The sequence below is a fragment of the Mastigoproctus giganteus genome, chromosome 9 (genome assembly GCF_048544385.1).
Source record: "Mastigoproctus giganteus isolate SK-2022 chromosome 9, ASM4854438v1, whole genome shotgun sequence".
NCBI classification, from domain to species: domain Eukaryota; kingdom Metazoa; phylum Arthropoda; class Arachnida; order Uropygi; family Thelyphonidae; genus Mastigoproctus; species Mastigoproctus giganteus.
The window spans coordinates 113,475,805-113,497,619 of record NC_143583.1 but is presented as its reverse complement, the minus strand read 5'-3'; the positions used below and the strand labels follow the sequence as shown (position 1 = coordinate 113,497,619).

At 38.3% G+C, this 21,815-nt stretch overlaps 1 protein-coding gene across 5 annotated transcripts in view; it reads left to right on the top strand.

Annotated features, from left to right (window-relative positions):
• Positions 1-21,815, top strand: part of LOC150080653 (uncharacterized) — a 213,155-nt gene that overhangs the window by 190,066 nt on the left and 1,274 nt on the right. The gene's annotated exons all lie outside the window — the stretch shown is intronic.

The following is a 21,815-nucleotide window of genomic DNA, read 5'->3' as shown; positions in this document are numbered from 1 at the left end:
TTTGAATTTGGACATTATTTGGTCCATTGGCATAGTACCATAATGTTAATTTGAATTTCATGAATTTTATTGTTTATTTAGGTATGGTATGGTTTAGTTTATTTATTTTCTACAGTTTTTTTACTTCTTTAACCAATGTAACGGAATTAGGTGTTTTGTTTTTGTTTAATATGCTGGGTTTTTTGTTTTGTTTTTTTTTTTTTTTTTTTGGTTTTTTTTTCAGTTACCTGAGTTTGATTTTATTTTACTTGTGCCACTGATTTAGTATAATGATTTCAGTTGCTTGTCTACATTTGATTCATTTAAGTGGAACTGTGTTGGAACTACCTTCCTCCCCCTCCCTAATCTCTAAAAGAAACTGACAACCACTTATGTTATGAAAATGATTTTGACTTTTTTGAAAAAAATAGGCTAATTGTGGAAAAACTGGTTTGGAGTATACACAGATTGTGGTTCTAATACTGTTGTTTTTTGGAGAGCCAGAGTTTGTTTGTCTGCCTGCCTGTACGCACCCACGCATGCACTTGTATTGCATTGTAATAAGCTCTCCTTAATATCCATTTCCTGTATACAAGGTCTTTATAAATAAAGTTAATATATGTCCCAGTACTTTCAGTTGCCTTTTTGTTCAAAAGTGATGGCATTTGTGTAGTGAGTGGTGCTGCCTTTGAGGTTTGTAAGGGTACAGATATTTTTTTAAGGTAGCAGTAATGCTCTTGGTTAAGAAGCACATAACACCTTCATGCAGTGCACCCAGACGATGTGGGTGGCAAGTGCAATGTTGAGCCAGTTTTAGTACATAAACACGGGAGAAACTTAAATGAGAGTAGGAGACTGATAATAGCCCATATGACCTACAAGTATAATCAATAAGTACTTTGGGCCAGTAGATCAGAATGTCCTATAATGGAGGAATTGTGGGTTGGTCACTCACATAGTAACAGAAAATTTCTGGATTTATTTGATGACTGATTTCTACAGCAGCATGTTAAAGGTGCAACAAGAAAAAGAAATACTCATGATTGATTATCAGCAGTGACACTTCAAGCATTATGAATATCCAGATATTCATAATTTTAGGAAGCCATGATCACAATATTTTGTTGATGTTGGATATACAGTAAACCCCCCGCTATTCGCGGTATCTGTATTTGCGGTCGCTGATTTAATATAAAATGAAACCTAAAAAAATGTGAATTTTAAAGCGCCGTGAACATTTTCCGCCATAAAAAAACATGGGCGTGGCTAGAATTATCTTTCCCTGTCAAAACAGGGCTCAGTGGGTGGAGGAAAGGGGTGCAATATCGCGAGCGTGGATGTTTCTCACTAATCCTTGTTCAGTATGTGTTATGCACTTGTCATGGAAGGTTTTGTCGTTTGCTTTTAATTTATATGCTTATAAATTGAATAAATTTATAAATTTATATGCTTATAAAAGTGTTAAATCTACCGTTTTGCAGTGTATAACAGACTTTTTCGAGTGTCTTAATGGAAGAAAGTGACTTTATTGGGGACAAGTTCTTCCTAACCCGTACAAAAATATGGCTACGAATAACAAGGGAAATGTGAAAAGATCAAAGAAGGTGATGACATTAGCGAATAAAATTGAGTTAATAGATAAAATTTCTAATGGTGAAAGTGTCTCCTCAGTGGCAAAACATAAAATCAATGAGTCAACAGTACAATCAATCAAGAAATTGGAAGAAAAAATCTGCTGTAGTGTCCGTGAAAACGCGCTAACTGCCTCAAAAATTTGCTCTGTAATTCGTGATGTTAAATTAGAAAACAAAATTGAAAAGGCTTAAATCTGTGGATAGAAGACCGAACTCAAAATAAAATTCCGTTAAGTTCACTCATGATTCGTGAAAAGGCAAAACTCCTTTATCAACACTTTAGCAAAACTGGCGATAGCACTGGCGGGATAAGTTTTTTAGCTAGCAAAGGCGCTAGTTTGAAAGATTTGTTTGAAATTTCTAATAAATATTACATTTAATATTAAATTGTTTCTTATTTTCATTTCGATGCCATATGCTTGCATTTCACTATGTACATAGTCATATTATGAAGGTACATGTAATACATACATAGACAAAATTTTAGACTAGTTTTTCTTATATATTTCATACTTTGGAACGGAACCCCTTTATTACTATGGGAGCCATAACTCAGTTTTCAGTATTCACGGCATTTCTCACGAACGTAATCCCCGCGAATAGTGGGGGTTTACTGTACTTAAAGATATAACTACTGTTGGGAGTAAAAGGAAGGGATGTTGGTATTAGTAGTGGCAAATGATGCAAATTAAACTGTCCACTTCAGTAACAACAAATAGAAGTTTGTTCCAACAATCAACCATTCTTAATTTGAATTTACACCCCCTCGTGTATTTACTCTGAGCAAGAGGAATACCATCAGCATTGAGTTTGCCCAGCCCATTCAAAGCATTAAATACCTCAATTAGATCACCCTTCAGGTGCCTAGTTTCCAGATACTGCAGTTTGTAAAACCGAAGCCTTTCTTGGTAAGAGCACTATTTTGTTCCCTTCATCCATCTCATTGCCCTTCTCTGCACCCTTACCAGCAGTACCTCATCCTTCCTAAAATGGCGCCTCCATAGCCAGGTGGGCAGGAGCAGCAGTGCGTAGTACACGCTTCTTGATTAGACCGGGGTTCGAGCCCGTGACCACCAAATACGGAGGATGCGGAAAGGTCAAGGAATGACCACCGCATATCCCCGGAGCAATATGGCCTTAGTTGCTAATGCCCCTAAAAACCAAATAACAAATAAACCTTCCTAAAATGATGCCTCCGGATCAAGGTGCAGCCAACCATTGTATTGTACAATGACATAATCACCTTTTATCTGCTAGCAAAGTTCCTGTATATATCATTGAAAAAACCCTGTGAGGTGTTCCGTCTGCACTGCTCAGAGAACTTCATATCTGATTGCTCAGTTACCTCTAGGTCATTTTCAATGTCCACTACCGTGTGTGTAGTACCACTCAGTTGGTATGTTAATCAGAGATTACTAATACCCATATGCAGTACTTTGCATTTGTCAATGTTTCTAGAAGAATTATGGAGCCCATCTGCCTAATTTTTCTAGGCACATACAACATTTACCACCCTACCAACCTTTGTATCACTTGCAAAATTAGACATTAAGCCTGATATACCTTCATTAGAATCATTAATATAGAAAACAACAGTAGACCTAGCACTAAACCATGGGGGTGCCGTTAATAACATTAATTCACAAAAAGGAGGGTCTATTAATGACCATTCTTTTATTAGCATTAGCTGAGGCATATGATGCAAGAAAGCAAGCTTATATATCCTCAGCCAAAAAAAAAAAACCCCCTTCCCATTTCACCCATCCGTTCACTCCAAATATTTGTTTATTTCAGCCTTAAATTTATTTAAGCTATCAACTTCCACAACAACAACAGATGGAAGTCTGTTCCGGCAATCAACTACCTGCTGGCTAAAGGCAAACTTCCGCATATCTATTCTACGATTGTCTTTCCTCAATTTGAATCTATGCACCCTCAGATACTTAATCTGAGCAAGCAGAAGTATCCCATCGGCATTGAGCCTGCTTAAACCATTCAAGGCCTTATATGCCTCAATCAGATCATCTCACAGGTGCCTAGTCTCCAGATGCTGCAACTTGCAGAACTTGAGCCTCTCATGGTAAGAGCACCCCATTGTTCCCCTCACCAATCTTGTTGCTCTTCTCTGTACTCGTTCTAGCAACTCTACGTTCTTCCTAAAATGAGGCCTCCAGACCTGTATGCAGTACTCGGGTGTGGCCTGACCATTGCCTTATACAAAGGGATAATCACCTTTATTCTGTTAGCAAAATTGCTATATATCTTTGACAAAATGTCATGATCTGCTCTTGCAGCCTGCCTGCACTGCTCATAGAACTTCATATCTGACTGTACAATTACCCCCAGGTCTTTTTCATTCTCCACTTCCCTGGGTGTACCACACAGTTGGTATGTTTCTCTTGGGTTACTGCTACCCATATGCAGTACTTTGCATTTGTCAATGTTAAACTTTAGTTGCCCCTTCTCAGCCCATCTGCCTAACTTTCCTAGATCCTGTTGCAGTAGCATACTGTCTTTACTGCTGTTAACAACCCTGCCAACCTTTGTATCATCTGCAAACTTCGACACTAAGCCTGATATACCTTCATCAATATCATTGATAAATACACAAAACAACAATGGGCCCAGCACCAAACCCTGGGGGACTCCACCAATAACATTAGTCCACATAGAGCAGTGTCCATTTATTACCACTCTCTGCCATCTCCCACTCAACCACCCTTTTATCCATTGCAGAAACTTGCCCTTAATGCCAAGTTTGCTTTTTGCATCTGTTTCCTTTGTGCCCACGTCATACTATCCAGTCAAATTGGTCAGACAAGACTTCCCCTTAACAAACCGATGCTGTGTCTGAACTGTTACTGCAGTCTTATCTAGGTGATCCTGCATCACTTCTTTAACCAGTGACTCCATTATTTTCCCTGGAACAGAAGTTAAACTGACAGGTCTATAATTATTTGTCACCCTTTGCACCCCTTTGTGAATTGGGGTTACATTTGCACATTCCAGTCTATGGGGACCTTACCCGAATCTAAGGATGCTTTCATAATTATGGCTAAGGGTATGCTAACTTTGCTGCCTCCTTCAATATAACTGAATAGATTCCATCTACCCCAAATGCCTTTTTTATGTTTAACTTCAACAATTTCTCCTCCACTTTGCTCTCTAAAATTTGCATTTAGCCAGCAGATAGTTGATTGGTGGAACAGACTTCCATCTTTTGTTTTGGAAGTTGATAGCCTAAATAAGTTTAAGGCGGAGCTGGACAGGCATTTGGAACAAATGGAGTGGTGAAATGGGAGGGTTTTTTTTTTTTTCTTTTTTGGCTGATGCTGCATAAGCTTGCTTTCTTAGCATTAGCATTAGCAGAGGCATTTGATGCAAGAAAGCAAGCTTATGCAGCATCAGCCAAAAAAAAAAAAAAAAAAAAACCACTCCCACTTCACCCCTCTGTTGGTTCAAAATACCTGTCCAGCTGAGCCTTAAACTTATTTAGGCTATCAACTTCCACGACAAGGGATGGAAGTCTGTTCCACCAACCAACCACTCGCTGGCTAAAGGCAAATTTCCGCATGTCTATCCTACATCTGTCTTTCCTCAATTTGAATTTATGCCCTCTCAGGTGATTATTCTGAGCGAGAGGAAGAATCCCATCAGCATTGAGCATGCTCAAACCATTCAATGCTTTATACACCTCTATCACATCACCTCGCTGGTGCCTAGTCTCCAGACACCGTAATTTGCAATTCTTAAGCCTTTCTTCGTAAGAGCACCCCTTTGTTCCATTCACTAATCTTGTTGCCCTTCTCTGTACTCGTTCCAGCAGCTCTACATCCTTCTTGAAATGCGGCCTCCAGACCTGTATACAGTACTCTAGGTGTGGCCTAACCATTGCTTATACAAGGGAATAATCACCTCCTTATCCCTGCTAGAAAAATTCCTATATATCATTGACAATACACCATGAGCTACTCTTGCAGCCCGTCTGCACTGTTCAAAGAACTTCATATCTGCCTGCACAACCACCCCCAATTCCCTTTCATTCTCTACCACTGTCAGTGCAATACCACAGAGGTGATACGTTGCTCTGGGGTTGCTGTTTCGCATGTGTAGTACTTTACATTTGTCAATGTTAAACTTCATTTGCCACCTCTCAGCCCATCTGCTCAACCTTTCCAGATCCTGTTGCAGCAGCATAGTGTCAGTAGTGTCCTTGACAACCCTGCCTACCTTTGTATCGTCTGCAAACTTGGACATTAAGCTTGATATACCATCATCAATATCATTTATGAATACAGAAAACAATAATGGACCCAACACTGAGCCCTGAGAGACTCCACTAATAACATTAGTCCACGACGAGCAGTGTCCATTGATTACCACTCTCTGTCTTCTCCCCCTCAGCCACCCCTTTACCCACAGCAGCAATTTGCCTCCAATGTTACACTGCTCCAATTTGTGCAGCAGTATCAAAAGCCTTTCTAAGATCCAAGTATATAATATCAAAGTTATTCCCTGCATCCAGTTCCTTTGTGACTGCATCATAGTATCCAATCAAATTGGTCAGGCAAGACTTCCCCTTAACAAAACCATGCTGTGTCCGAGCCATAACTGAAGTCTTGTCTAAATGATCCTGCAGTGCTTCTTTAACTAGTGCCTCCATTAATTTTCCTGGAACAGAAGTTAAACTCGCAGGTCTATAATTGCTTGTGTCAGCTTTTGATCCTCCTTTGTGAATTGGGGTCACATTTGCACATCTCCAGTCTATGGGTACCTCCCCTGAGTCCAAGGAAGCTCTCATAATTATGGCTAAGGGTTTGCTTACTTCCTTTGCTGCCTCCTTTAATATAACTGGATAGATCCCATCCACCCCAGGTGCCTTTCTTGTGTTTATCTTCAACAATTTCTCCTCCACTTTACTCTCAGTTATTACAAGATTCTCTAGCTTACTGCTAGAGTTGAATACACCTCTGGCTTTCCCCTCGCTAAATAACTCCTCATGTGTGAATGTCGATGCAAAATATTCATTTAGTTTGTTAGCTACCTGAGCAGGATCATCAACAGTTGACCCATCGATATCAAGTGGACCAATCTGATTCATCCCCTTCCTTCTAGAGTTTACATAAGTAAAGAACTCTTTGCTGTTTTTCTTTGCATCCCTTGCCAAAGATTTCTCGTAATCTGCCTTCGCCTGCCTAACCTCCTTTGTAACTTGGTTACAGATAAACTTGTATCTATCATAGGCTTCTGTGTCATGTGTTAATTTGTATGTGTCCCATGCATGTTTCTTCTCTGCCATATGCCTCATCAATTCATCTGACATCCATTTAGGCCTAAACCTTGAACAATATTTCTTAGTTGGTATGTAAAGCCTAGTAGCTTCCAAGATAAGTTCTTTGAATGCTTCCCATTTTGCATTTACTGTTGGTAACATCATCAGTTGGTCCCACTGTATAGAATTTAAATACTGTCTCAGTCCATCGTAGTCGCCTTTACGAAAGCAATAACCCTTCCCTTTACCCCTAATGGTAGTTACCTCTTTGAGTAAATCCCACTTCAGCACACTGTGATCACTGCCACCTAGTGGTTCATTTATCTGCAGATTCTTAATGCATGAAGAATCACTGCTGATAATCAAATCAAGAGTATTCCTCCCTCTAGTTGCCTCCCGAACATGCTGATGTAGAAAACAATCATCCAATAAATCCACAAAAGCCTTGCTACTGTGTGAGTGACCAGCCCACAAATTCCAGTCAATATCTGGGAAATTAAAATCTCCCATTATAAGACTCTCTAATTACTGGCCCACTCTATTTCCCTGTACAGTTTCTTATTATACTCATCAGAGTCATTAGGCCTATAGCACACTCCTACTCTCAAATTTGATCTCCCAATGCTTATGTCACACCAAACTGACTCGACACTGCACTGTCCAACGATGTCCACTGGCTTCACTTCCTTGGATTTTATGTATTTCTTAACTAATAGCATAACCCCTCCTCCCTTCCTATCCAGTCTGTCTTTTCTGTAGACGTACTCCCCAAATTCCAGTTCTGCATTCCTTATATCTGTGTGACACCAAGTCTCTGATATCCCAGCAATATCTGCCTTTGATGTTTTGAGCAATACCTCAAATTCATCAAATTTATTTACTAAACTCCTAGCATTGGTGTACACGCAAGTATACATGCACCTATTTCTATTCTTAGCTACCCTAATACAACCCATGTGTTTACTTGTACTGCAATGACTCCCAGCGGTCTCTGAAATATCCTGAATCTTGTTTTTCAGGCTTCTGCTCATTCCAATAGAAGCAGTGCAAGAATCTCTTTCACCTCTGCCAGTGGCTACTGTTAATCTATTTGTCTTTGTATCCCCCCAAGCTAGCAGTTTTCCGACCCACCTAACACTGCCTCGATAACATCAGCAAATATTCTTGCACCCTTTCTATTTAAGTGTATCCCATCCCTGTAGAAGCAATCCCTCCTGTTAACAAGTACAGTTCAGGCTGAAAAAAATTCTACCCCTTGAGCCTTGCACAATCTTTCCAGGGCCGAATTGATCGACAAGGCTCTCATCATATACTCCCTCCTATCGTGTCTGGGCAGAATTGCAGACACTTTCAAATTCAACCCTATTTCACGGCTTTTTTTCAACAGTGACCTGTACTTGTTAAGCAATTCTGCCGGTCTCCTACTCTTGATATCGTTAGTGCCCACGTGTACAACTATATCACCTTTTGTGCCCTTATGCCTCTACTAATGCTAAACTGTAACAGGGAGCTAAATGATTTTGTAATAATTGGAGAGCAAAGTGGAGGAGAAGTTTTGAAGTTAAACATAAAGGCATTTGGGGTAGATGAAATCTATCCAGTTATATTGAAGGAGGTAGCAAAGTTAGCATACCCTTAGCCATAATTATGAGAGCATCCTTAGATTTAGTTTAGTAAACTTCTCTCCTCTTCCTTACAGAATTCTTCATGTGTGAATGTAGATGTAAAACACTTATTCTGTTTGTCAGCTATCTGAGCAGGATCATCAACAATCAAACCACCAACATCGAGTGGACTAATCTTATTCATCCCCTTCCTACTAGACTTTACATGAGTAAAGAAGTCTTTGTTTTTCTTTGCATCCTTTACCAAGGATTTCTAGTAACCAACCCTAGCTTGCCTAACCTCTCTTGTGACTTGAATACAGACTAGCTTATCTACCATAGACTTCTGTGTCACCTGATAATTTATTTGCATCCCACACATTTTTCTTCTCTGCCAGGAACCTCATTAGTTCATCTGACATCCATTTAGGTCTAAATCTTGAACAGTATTTCTTAGTTGGTATGAAAAGCCCAGTAGTTTCCAAGATTAATTCCTTGAAGGCTTTCCATTTAGAATTTGCTGTTTTAAACATCATCAGTTGATCCCACTATAGAAATTAAAAACTGTCTGAGACCACTGTAGTCACCTTTACAAAAACCCTTCCCTTTACCCTTGGTATTAGTTACATCTTTAAGTAAATCCCACATCAGTACACTCTGATCACTATCACCTAGTGGTTCCTTTGTATGCAAATTCTTAATGCATGAATAATCACTGCTGATAATTAGATCAAGGGTATTACTCCCTCTGGTTACCCCTCGAACATGTTGCTGTAGAAACAATCCTCCAATAAATTCACAAAAGTCTTGCTAGTGAGCAAGTGACCAACCCACAAGTTCCAATCAATGTGTGGAAAGTTAAAATCCCTCATTACGAGACATTCCACAATTTACTGGCCCACTCTATTTTTCTTCAATTGTTCGTTGTACTCATCAGAGTCATTAGGCCTATAACACTCCTACTCTCATTTTCCCTTTCTCAGTGCTTATGTCATGCCAAACTGACTCAGCATTGTATTGCACTGCCCACCCATATCAACTTGATGCACTTTATTTTTATGTATTACCTTAGATTTTATTACCTTAAAATCACCTTAGATTTTATGTATTTCTTAACTAACAGCATAACCCCTCCTCCCTTCCTACCATGTCTATCCTTTCTGTACACATTGTACTCCCCAAATTCCAATTCTGCACTTCTTATATCTGTGTGACACCGTGTTTCTGATATCCCAACAATATCTGCCTTTGATGATCAACTTTTCAAATTCATCAAATTTATTTACTATACTTCTAGCATTGGTGTACATGCGCCTCTTCTTACTCTTAGTTACCCTAACACAGCCCGTGTATTTACTTGTTCCATGGTGACTCCCAGCAGCTCTTGAAATCCCCAGCAACCTGCTCTCCGGGCTGCTGCTCATTACAATAGAAGCAGTGCAAGAATCACTTTCACCTCTGCCTGCGGCTAATTTTAATCTTTGTCAGTGAATCCCCCCCCCCAAGCTAGCAGTTTTTTTTCCGACCCACCCCTTAAGAGGTGATATCTTATACTTTTGCCCAGTCATCAACTGGGCAAAAGTATCAGATATCATCAAAAGTCATCAACTTTTGCCCCTGGCAGACAAACCCTGGTCCTGTTCCACTTATACTTTTTGCATAATATATTCCTCATCTGCCTGTGGGACCAGCGCATTCTGCCTTGGAGATTGCTGCTATATTGCCTGATGCACAGGAATGAGCTCTGGCAGTGAGTTGGGCCGCTGAGAGCTTGGTGGGTCCCCCACTTTTCATACCTTCAAGGACATCTACCATACACCTCAAACTCTCATAGACGCCCATCAGCACATGAGGTAGCACCTAATTTCTTCACAGTCTCTGCACCTAGCAGACTCAGACATCCCCCTTGACTAGATCATGTCCTGTTCTAGACAGGTCTGCAAAAATTTCACATTTTGCACATTTTTTTAGACTGTGATGCGTTGGAGAATCACTCCCTTTGGTTCTTCCCCCGAGCTACAGTAATACAGCTGCTCCAGTCTTGGTCATGATTCCGTTTATTATTTAATTAACAATGAAATTTAATAAGATTAATAAATTTTTAATTGATAATACTAAATTAAGCTAACAGATTTCTAATACATTACTATGTAGTTCGGGATATATATTACACTATTCCGTATTGTATAACAATGGCAACAAGTTACAAATGGTAAAATCTATGGACACTAATCACTATCTAAATTCAAAATAAACCAAGGAGCTTGACTAGGACTATAAAGCTACTTATAGAAAATTTAATATAACAATTAAGTCAATAAAACGGCTAAATATAAATGAAAACTTAGTGTTCGCCAGAGCTGCAAAATCTTGTCCAACTTGTGGATATCCTCGAGCACTGAAACCTAGGGACTCCATTAATTCACAGAGGAGAGTCTATTAATAACCACTCTGTCTTCTTCCACTGAATCATCCCTTTATCGATACCAGCAACTTTCCACACTGCTCCAATTTGTACAGCAATCTTTTATGTGCAACAATTTCAAAAGCCTTCCCGAAATCCAAATATGTGATATCAAAATAATTTTTTACATCATAGCATCAATTCGGATTGGTCGGGAAAGACTGCCCCTTAACAAATCCATGCTGTGACTGCAATATAAATGCATTCCTCTCTAAATAGTCTGGCATTACTTCTTTAACCAGTAACTCCGTTATTTTCTCTAAAATGGAAGTTAAGCTAAAGTCTGGTATGTCACGTTTTCATTCCCCTTTGTGAATTGGCGATGTCCTTTGAAGATGTTTACCTCCTTTGCTGCCTATCTTAATATAATTAGATAGATTCTGTCCACCTCAGGTGCATTTTTAATGTTTATCTTCAACAATTTTTCTTCCACTTTGCTTTCAGTTATCACAAAATCCCTTCCCCAAAAAAATTCCTCTTGTATGAATGTAGATTCAAAATACCTATTCAGTTTGTCAGCAGCCTGAGCAGGTACATCAACAGTTAAACAATTATCATCGAATGGGCCAATGTGATTAAACTCCTTCCTTCTACTATTAATATTAATATAATACTATTAATATAACACATTCTTTGCCAGAGACTTATCATAATCTACCTTAGCTCGCCTAACTTCCTTTGTCAATTGATTACAGACTTGTTTGCATTTAATATAGGTGCCTGTATCTTCCGATAAATTTATGCATCCCATGCATTTTTCTTCCCTGCCACAAGTCTCATTAGTTCATATGACATTCGTTTAAGTAAGCATTAAACAGTATTTCTTAGTTGGTATGACAGCATGGTAGCTTCTACGATTACTTCCCTGAATGCATCCCATTTAGAAAAATTGCTCTTTGTAACATCTGTTGGGCCCACTGCATAGAATTTAGAAACTGTCTGAGATCACTTTTGTCACCCTTACTAAAGCAAAAGCCCTTCCCTTTAAATTTGACAGTAGTTATGTCTTTAATTAAATTCCACATTAGTACACTGTGATCACTGCCACCCAATGGGTCTTTTTACCTGCAGATTCTTAATGCATGAAGAATCATTGCTGATAACCAGATCAAGGATATTGCTTCCTCTTGTTGCCTAACATGTTACTGTAGAAAAGGCATCTCATAAATCTACAAAAGTTGTGCTGGTGTATTAGTGACTAATCTGCAAGTTCCAGTCAATATCTGGAAAGTTACGATCCTCTTTATGAGACATTCTGATTTACTGGCCAACTCTGTTTCTCTATATAGTTGTTATACTCATCACAATCATTAGGCCTATAACACTTCCACTTTCATATTTCTTTCATAAAAATGACTACAGTGGTCTTAGTTTTTAAAACGTTTTCAGTGGGACCAACTGATGAATTTACCAACAAGTTATCATAAAAACTTCTAAGCTTTTTATACCAACAAAGATATATTGTTCAAGGTTAAGGTTTAACTGGATATCTGATTTATGATTACTAGTGGCAGAGAAAAAATTTACTGTTTTAAGTTACTGTCTTGTGGGGTGTTCCACCTTTACGTGACTGTATAGTTTAGTTGTTAAATAACAGATCAGGAAAGGTCGTTCTCATGGGGCTTCATCCTTCACTGTTTTCTCCCCTCTTGTAGAGTACCACAGGGTTCTCCTCTCGGTCCTCTACTGTTAGTTATATATTTCAGTGTCTTTGCAATAGCTATCAAAAAATTTCAATGGCAAATATTTTCTGATGACCTTGAAGTCTACAAGCTAATCTCCACTGCTCATTTCACAATCCTGTCTCAAATTCATCTCATATTGGCACAATCAAAAAATATCTTTAAATATAAGTACAAGCTGTGTCAAGTTTTTTTTTTTTTTTTTTTCCCAGACGTCAGCTTAAACCTTTAATATTATTGAATTATCATGTTTATCCAGAAAAGGTCTGAGTTGTCAATCACTTCAGATCTTAATGTTACTATAACATCAGGAATTCCATCCCTCAGCTCATATAAATAACGTTATTTACAAAATTTTTTGGTCTCATTAAATGCTCTTCTTCAGCTTTCAACAGCGAGGCTACTAAAGAAGGGTTTTTAAATCAACTAATTTTACGTGTTATTGACTGTTGTGCTATTTTTTGGTGTCTGACCTTAAATATCTTTCCAGCCTACTCAAATATATTAAAATAATATATATATATATATATATACCGGGTGGTTATAAAATAAGTTTCCTTATTCAAGAGACCCTATTGTCGAAACGGTTAGAGATAGCAATGTGAAAAACTATGAGTATGTCATTTAGGGTATAGGGAAGTGATTTGTAGAAGAAAAAATTGTTCAAATTTCCTCCAACAGGGAAGAAATTGGCACTGTAAACATGAGATGGAATACTTAACTTAAGGTTAGATTTTAATATCAGAACTTAGAAATCTACAGATATTGTTCTATGTGCTTTCCTTCACTTGACATTCTGAAAATGGAGGACTGCGTGCGAAATAGTTTTGCGTAGCATCTCATTGGGGCTACATGCTTGCTTTCAAATCGACAAGCATCTATAAGCTGCCATGTTAACTCAGTCTTTCAGGTATCCCCATAGCCAGAAATCACAGGGATTGAGATCTGTGATCGGGCTGGCCAGAACTGCAGAAAGTCTCTAGAAATTATGCGATCATTTCTGAATATTGAAGGGTGTAGTTCCTTCACTTGTCTACCAACATGGAGAGGGGCATCATCTTGCATGAACACTACAATCTCCAGGCATTGCATTTCTTGCAGAGCAGGAATAATGTGATCTCTTAGAAGAGCACCGTACCACGCACTAATTACCTTACGGGGAGGGGGAGCACGAGTTGTAGACTCTTCAAAGAAAAATGGTCTGATTATAAACTCTGCTGTGAATTGTCACACCATACTGTAGCGTATGGACTTCGTAGTGGTCTTTCATGCACAGCAGATGGACAAGAAGTTCCCCATATTCGGCAGTTTTGTGCATTTACAGCCTCATGAAGAGTGAAATGTGCCTCATCAGACCACAAGATCATTCAAGCACATGTGTCGTCAAGTTCCATACAAGCCAGAAATCGTAGAGCAAAGTCTATTCGTTGTTGCTGATCACAATATTTTAGTTCTTGCACTACGTGAATCTTGTATGGGAACCAGCATAAAATTATTTGAAGCACTTTACGTACAATAGACCAAGGAAAGTTCAAGTCTTTGACACACCTTTGGCACTACTGACTGGTAGTGCTTCGCATTATGATCGTTGCAACGTCCGTTCCAATATATGGTGGTCCCCTGCCTGGAATTACACCAAACTTCCCTGTCGCTTCAAATTTTTTTAGTTTTCGAAGTCCCACTGACGTCAAAAGTCCTTTACGCAAACCTTTGTTTCCAATATTCACGTAGTGCTAAAAGAGCACATTCCTTTTTTTCGTAAGAGCCATAATGGTTATTGGTGGTGGCGATGTAAGCAGAGAGTGTCTTGAGTAAATTACAACTTTTACATATGTGCAGGCTGTTTGTCCCCTGGTGGCAAAAATTTGAACTTTTTTTTTTCTTCTACAAATTGCTTCCCCATACCCTAAATGACATACCCACTGATTTTCACAGCACCATTAAACATTTTGACACTAGGGTCTCCTGAATACGGAAACTTATTTTATAACCACCTGGTATATGAAAACCACAAGCACAATAGGCATTACAATCTATATTACTTAGTTATGTGCATAGAATAAAGGTTTAGAAGATAATTATTGACATTAAAATTGAATTTGTGTATATTTTAAATTTCAAGAAATACATATGAATGGAGCTTGCTCCAGAAAATGGAGGTTGGAGTAAATGAAGATGCCAAAATTGGTTCTGTGAGTTCGAAGTTTGACAGTGAAAGGATGTTCACTAGTTGCAACCAGGTTTGGACTGGTTTAGAAAAGAGAGCCAGAATTATAAAAGCCAGTCTTCAGAAAAACAGTAACCATGGAATATATATAGAAAAGGCATGCAGCAGAAACAGAACTTCTATAAGACAGAGTGGAGAGACTTTGTTAGTGATTGATAATTAAATAGCTGAACTTTCCTCTTTTTAATGGAAACTGGAAGCCTGCGAGAGGCTTTGGGAGCACTGTTCCATGGAAGGGCAGATTTGTGATTTGTACAGAGTGAACAGCTGTTTGGAAGAAAAGTAACATTGAGAGCAAAAGAAAAAAAACCCAGTTTTTGAGATGCAGAGGAAGCAGTATTTGTGATGTGCTATGCCAAGAGAGATTAGAATATCAGTAATCCGCAACCTTGTTTAGAAATAAGAGTGTCATTGAAGCTAAGCATAGGAGCTTTTATAATCCTTTTTATAAGAGGCATCTCCGTAGCCAGGTGGGAAGGAGCAGCAGTGCGTAGCACACGCTTCTTGATTAGACCAGGATTTGAGCCCATCACCACCAGATACGGAGGATGCGGAAAGGTCAAGGGAATGACCACCGCATATTCCCGGAGTAATATGGCCTTAGTTGCTAATGCTCCTAAAAACCAAATAACAAACAGTGTGGTACCAGTTTGAGTATTGTGGGTAGTGGAATATGAAAAAGACTGTGTGGGTAATTGTGAAGTTGGATATGAAGTTCTCTGAGCAATACAGACAGTGCCAGAACAGTTCATGGGGTTTTGTAAATGATGTAGAGGAATTTTGCTAACAGGAATAAGGAGGTGATTATCTCATTGTATAAAGCAGTGGGCAGACCACATCTTGAGTACTGCATACCAGTCTGGAGGCCTCATTTTAGGAAGAATGTAGAGCTGCTGGAGTGGGTACAGAGGAAAGCAACAAAAATTGGTAAGGGAACAAAGGGGTGCTCTTACTAAGACAAGCTTCAGTTCTGCAAATTGTAATGTTAGGAGACTAGGCACCTGCTAAGTGATCTGATTTAGGAGTTTAAAACCTTGAATGGATTGCACAAGCTCAGTGCTAATGGGATTCTTCGTGTTGCTCGGACTACACATGATGGGGCATAAATTCAAGGATGGTTGTACAATAGATGTATTGAAGTTTTGCCTTTAAACAGCAGGTGGTTGATTGCTGAAACAAACATCTTGAGTAAATTCGAAGAAGAACTAGACAAAATATTAGAGTGGATGAATGAATGAAAAAAATTTTTTTTTTCCCCCTCCGTATAAGCTGGCTTTTTTGTATCAATACTAACTGTTATGGTTTTTGCTGTTAGACTTGAAAGCAGTGGCAGATCCATAAAAAAATGTCAGGAGGAGCAGCATGTGTGATAGGGGGCACCATTTTGTGCACTAGAATGGCAATCACATTAGCATCAACTGTAGTCAGTTTAAAATAGCTGAGACAATACAAAAATAGATAAAATCCTATGTTAACAATGAGAAAAAAAAATTTTTTTGTGTGACTAAAGGGAATTAAACGATTGGTGTATATTTTCCAAAAAACAACAGGGGGCCACATGCCCCTACCCTGAATCTGCTACTGCTTGAAAGAATGTAGTTTCATCATTACCTCAATACAATATGCTGAAACTCTGAATTAGTTGCCTTAGCATCAAAAGCAAACAACCAGAACAACTGATAGAAAAAATCAGGCCATACTGTAAAAATGCACTTGCCACCGGTATGTTGCCCACGCTTATCACCATGATAATTTGAATTTGGCACTGAAGTCAAAGCAGCCATTGGAGAATGTTTCCTTTGATCAACAGCTAGAAATATACATACTTTCACGTGCACACATTTTCATCATAAGTATGTTTTACTGATAAAAGATGCTGTTAGTTAAAGCAAAAAAATTTCCATAATGGAAACATAAACAACATAATGACTGGACACTGTGCAGAACACAAAGCAGTTTTAAAGTGGTACTGGTTGTTGGGTTTTAAATATGTCACTGACTTAGACCATACTGTACTGTTATGTATTATGACTGTACAAGTGTGTTCGTGTGTCAATTTTCATGTACAGGATGAAAAACTGAAGAACCCGTGGAGAGGTGATCTACTCCATAAGCTTCAGCTAACTACGGCCTCAATTGGAAAGGACTTTAGAGATTTCTCCAAACTATTTGCGAAACCACTATGCTGTAATCGAAAACGATGGTGCTGGAAATCCAGGAATGATGTATGGAGTTCAGAGATGGTGGAGACATGAATTGCTACAAAACCACCATCATAAAGAACAATTAGAAGAATTCATGATAAATTTGAGACATTTGTACTGGCAAGATTTGTACAAACAAAGGTGTGGGAGATTGTACTCATCTGTGTGGGAGGAAAGTTCTGATAAGATATTGCAGCAATTTGCATGATCACCATGAAAATCTAAGGCAAATTGTTGGTGATATTGAACCAACTCTGTACTGCATTCTCCATAAGTGTTCAGTGAAAATCTTATGTACCTAGTTTGCTACACCATATGAGTGAAGAGTGAAAGTTTACTTATTTGTGAGAAAAAGATCGTGTGGTGTCTTTGTGGTTAGGATGGTGTGTTCTGGTAGATAAATGAACAATCTGTGAGGCACCTCCGTAGCCAGGTGGGCAGGAGCAGCAGGGCGTAGCACACGCTTCTTGATTAGACCGGGGTTCGAGCCCGTGCCCACCAAATACGGAAGATGCGGAAAGCCCAGGGAATGACCACCCCATATCCCCAGAGCAATATGGCCTTAGTTGCTAATGCTCCTAAAAACCAAATAACAAACAAACGAACAATCTGTGAGAGGTCGTTTAGTAATTGCAAAAGCCTCGATTTCAAAATTGAGTTTAGCGAATGGGTTAAAGCAAAGATGATGCAAGATTTTTGGACAAGGTTGTTTGCCCAGATGAGGCAATGTTTAAGCTCACTTGTACAAACTGACATTATTATATGTATTGCTCCACTGATAATTCAAACCTCATGTATAGAAGGCAGTGAATTTACCAGGAGGTATAGTCTCTCATCCAAAGGAACTGTCCATTGTACCTTTCATTTGTGAGCGATAAAGTGGTTTACTACCAACACACCTTTGTGTCAGACTACTTGAGTATGCTTCTGACACCATTGTCAGAGCTATATCTGAGTTGTCAGACACAAAGGTATACTTGTATGTGCATTTCGATCATCCCATTTTGCATTCTTGTGCCAAACAACACGAGGCTGAGAATGGCCATGAGAGAAAGGGTCCATTGGTGAAGAGACCCTCACAAAGTTGTGATCTGAGGTGCCTAGAGGACTACACACCTCAGCTGTGTACTTGAAGGGTTATTTGTGAGAAAAAGATCGCGTGGTGTCTTTGTGGTTAGGATTGTGTGTTCTGGTAGATAAATGAACAATCTGTGAGAGGTCATTTAGTAATTGCAAAAGCCTGAACATTAAAATTACCTCACTATTAGGAAAGTTTGACTGGAGAAAGTCAGTGTCAAAGAGAGGATGTGATTAGTGAAGTTGGGAGAACAGTAGAGGCAACAAATGAATTTGGCAGAATACAGTAGAGAAATTAAGCCAAAGATCTAAAAGAGAATATTCCAAATTAATGTCTCTGACAGGGAATATCATAGCACACATGTGCACAAGTACCCCCTTTGAAGTGAAAAGAATCATACAGAGAATAATTTGGACAGCTGAGATGAGCAGCAGTTGAATTAACCGATAACTGGAATTCTGTCGGGAAAAGTACATGGGGTGACTGTAATTGGAAATGGATATCACTGAGACCACATATATTTGTGAAATGAACAAGGAATTGTTTGGAAGGTTTAGATACTATAAAGTACAGAAATCAATTAAGAAAATATGATAAATTGGTACAATGTTTTCTATAAATAAAGTTAGTCATTCAAGGGGTGGTGCAGCTGCCATTACATCCAACTGGGGTGCAATCTCTTGCCAGGTTGAACAAGCATATGAAGATATCCTAGCTTTTACACTAGAGAATGTTTGCCATTCAATTGTTCACCACTTTGAACAGTGCCTGGAAGCAAATGGCAGAAAATTTGGTAATCTGCACTAGTTTACATGTGCCACAAACTATTGCTTCTGTACTTATCCATTAATAATAGTTATTGAAGTACAGGCAATCGTCGCATAACATGGTACTTATATAACACAGTTTCGCTCTAATTCGGTTAGAGAATTTCAACAAACTTCTCATAACAGGGTATTTTTGAGCTTTTGTGTGGGAAAAACCCTGCTGTTATGTTGGATGTAATTTTTCAACATTTCCACTCTTTTTGAATCCCCACTGTTGACTCGCTAGTCAAAAAAAAATTATTGAGAAATCCCTGTATTTTGTTTGGAAATCCCAGTGTTTGTTCTGTGCTATTGAAGTTGTGGTAAAACCTAGATTTCAAAGTTTTATTACTATTGGATAGCACGCCAGGCCATCCAAAAGATTTAAGTCATCCAAACGTTGAAATTATGTTTCTACTACCACAGTTGTACTAGGTTAATACGATTTTTTTCATTCAGCCATTAGATCAAGGCATTATATCCACCTTTAAAACTCATTACATCAGAAAATTGTTACAATGGATTTTGGAAAAAAATTGATTCAGAATCTATTGAAGTAATGGAGGCATGGAAACATTTCTCAATTGTGGACTGTATCAGAATCATAGCTTTATCACTCAAAGAAGTAAAACCATCAACGTTAAATGCATGTGGAAAAATGTATGGACAAAGTCAGTTCATTCAAGAAATATGGTTGAAAGCAGAATCGGTGCGATAGTAGGAACCTAACTACCGTGTTATTATGACGGTTACCTTTACATGATTTTATGGGCGCCTCCATAGCCAGGTGGGAACTTGCTACTTTGGTAGGGGGGAAGGTTTTGGTGATATGGCTACTGAAGCCCTTTGGCACACAATAGCCTTAGATGCGGATGCATCACAAAACTCCTAATAACCAACCAACTGAAGGCCTCGTGGGTAGCACAGTTGATAGAATCGCTTTCCTCTTCATGCCAGTTGGAAAAGACCCGAATTCTAATCCCGTTGATGATGGAGGGGGGGGGTTGTGGGTCTTTTTCATGACGTGAAAAAGTGACGTGAAAAAGTTAGTCTGACTCAGGCACGGGTAGCATGGATTTTTTATTCCGGAAACTCGGGTTTTTTTTTATCTATCAAAACAGAAAATCAACCTCTGGACACGCAAAATTTATAGATAATAAACGCAGAGCAATGTGGCCTTAGTCGCCGATGCTCCTAAAAAAATAAAAAAATATATGATTACTGAAGACGTTCAAGAATTACTGGTAGAAAAAGAGGCTGGTGAAGCGGATTTGGTGGAAATGGCATTGGAGGTAAAACCAAATCAATTCAATTCAGAGGAGTATAGTGCAGATGAAAATTGTAAACTTCCAAATTTGACACTAAAAAGCATATGGGAAGGCATAAAGTTAGCCAAGCAATTAGAATCTTATTTTTTGAATGCAGATTCATGAACGAAAGGAGCCCAAAGGTCAAAAGGGAACTTCAAAAATGCTTAGTTCCATACGATGAAATTCATCGTATGGAACATTAGATTTTGTAACATAATCCCCCTTTTTTGTACTTTTTCTTAGTCCCATATAACACGGTTTCACACAACACAACATTTTATAGGAACCTAACTACCGTGTTATTATGACAGTTACCTTTACATGATTTTATGGGCGCCTCCATAGCCAGGTGGGAAGGAGCAGCAGTGCGTAGCACACGCTTCTTGATTAGACTGGATTCGAGCCTGTCACCACCAAATACGGAGGATGCGGAAAAGTCAGGGAATGACCACTGCATATCCCGGAGCAATATGGCCTTAGTTGCTAATGCTCCTAAAAAACCAAAACAACAACAACCTTGCACATAATTCAAACTTGAGGATGGTAAAAAGAATGAAATAGCATATTGCTCTCAGCAATTACACATAAAATTGTTGCAATAAATAACATTTATTTCACTGTAATTTTTAGGATTACTGCTTTCCATTTATTAATTTTGTTCTGCATTTATAAAAGAAAGTTTGTTTTCTGGATTTCTATTAACTGTAAAAAATTCAATTTTGAAACAAGAAATTCATGAACCTTTGGAAACTTAACTTGATTCTTGAACCTTTGGAAAAAGTTCAATTTTCCTTTGGCCAAAGGACTGAACTTTTTTTTTTTAGGCTGGTTCTAAGAAAAGTATCTTATTCAGCTTTGTAGTCTGGGATAAGATCACAGTGAAGTTTTTCTAAACTTCTTATTATAACACAATAATAGCAATATAATGTCATGAAAACAAACTGTTTGCAGTAATCTACCAGATCTCATTTAAGGCACATTTTATTCTCATTTTAAACAAAGTAAGCCTTACAAAGCACAAGGAATGGCATACTCTGTACTGTTGTCTACAGCTCTTTCTTTTGTTTATTGTATGCTGTTAGGAAAAGTACGTGAAAGGGCATTTTGGGGTAGGAACCTTTGGTGCATTGCACCATTTGGCTATATGTGCATTATAACTCTAAATTTTTCCCTAAATTTAATTTACTTTTAAAAAATAATAATAATGATAGTATTTAAGGTATTACTCTTAAAATTGGATAATATTAAATGTTTGCAATTTAATATTAACCTATTTATTTTATTTTCAAATAACCCTTGTTTACCATTTGGTATCCTTGATTATACAATCTGTTTTCTTGAAGGGGATTGCATTGTTTTTAATTTAATTTGCTGCTTTCACATCCCCAACTTTTTATCAAACAATTGCAAAAGACTTCCCTAGGAGAGGAAGTCTTCAAAATTTACGTTGAACTTGTTTTAATTTTTAATTAATTTTATTACTGTATTCAATTTGCATTAATTTTATTTTCGTTTATTTGCTGGAGAGTGTGCTGCGTGTCATACTGAGGTAAAA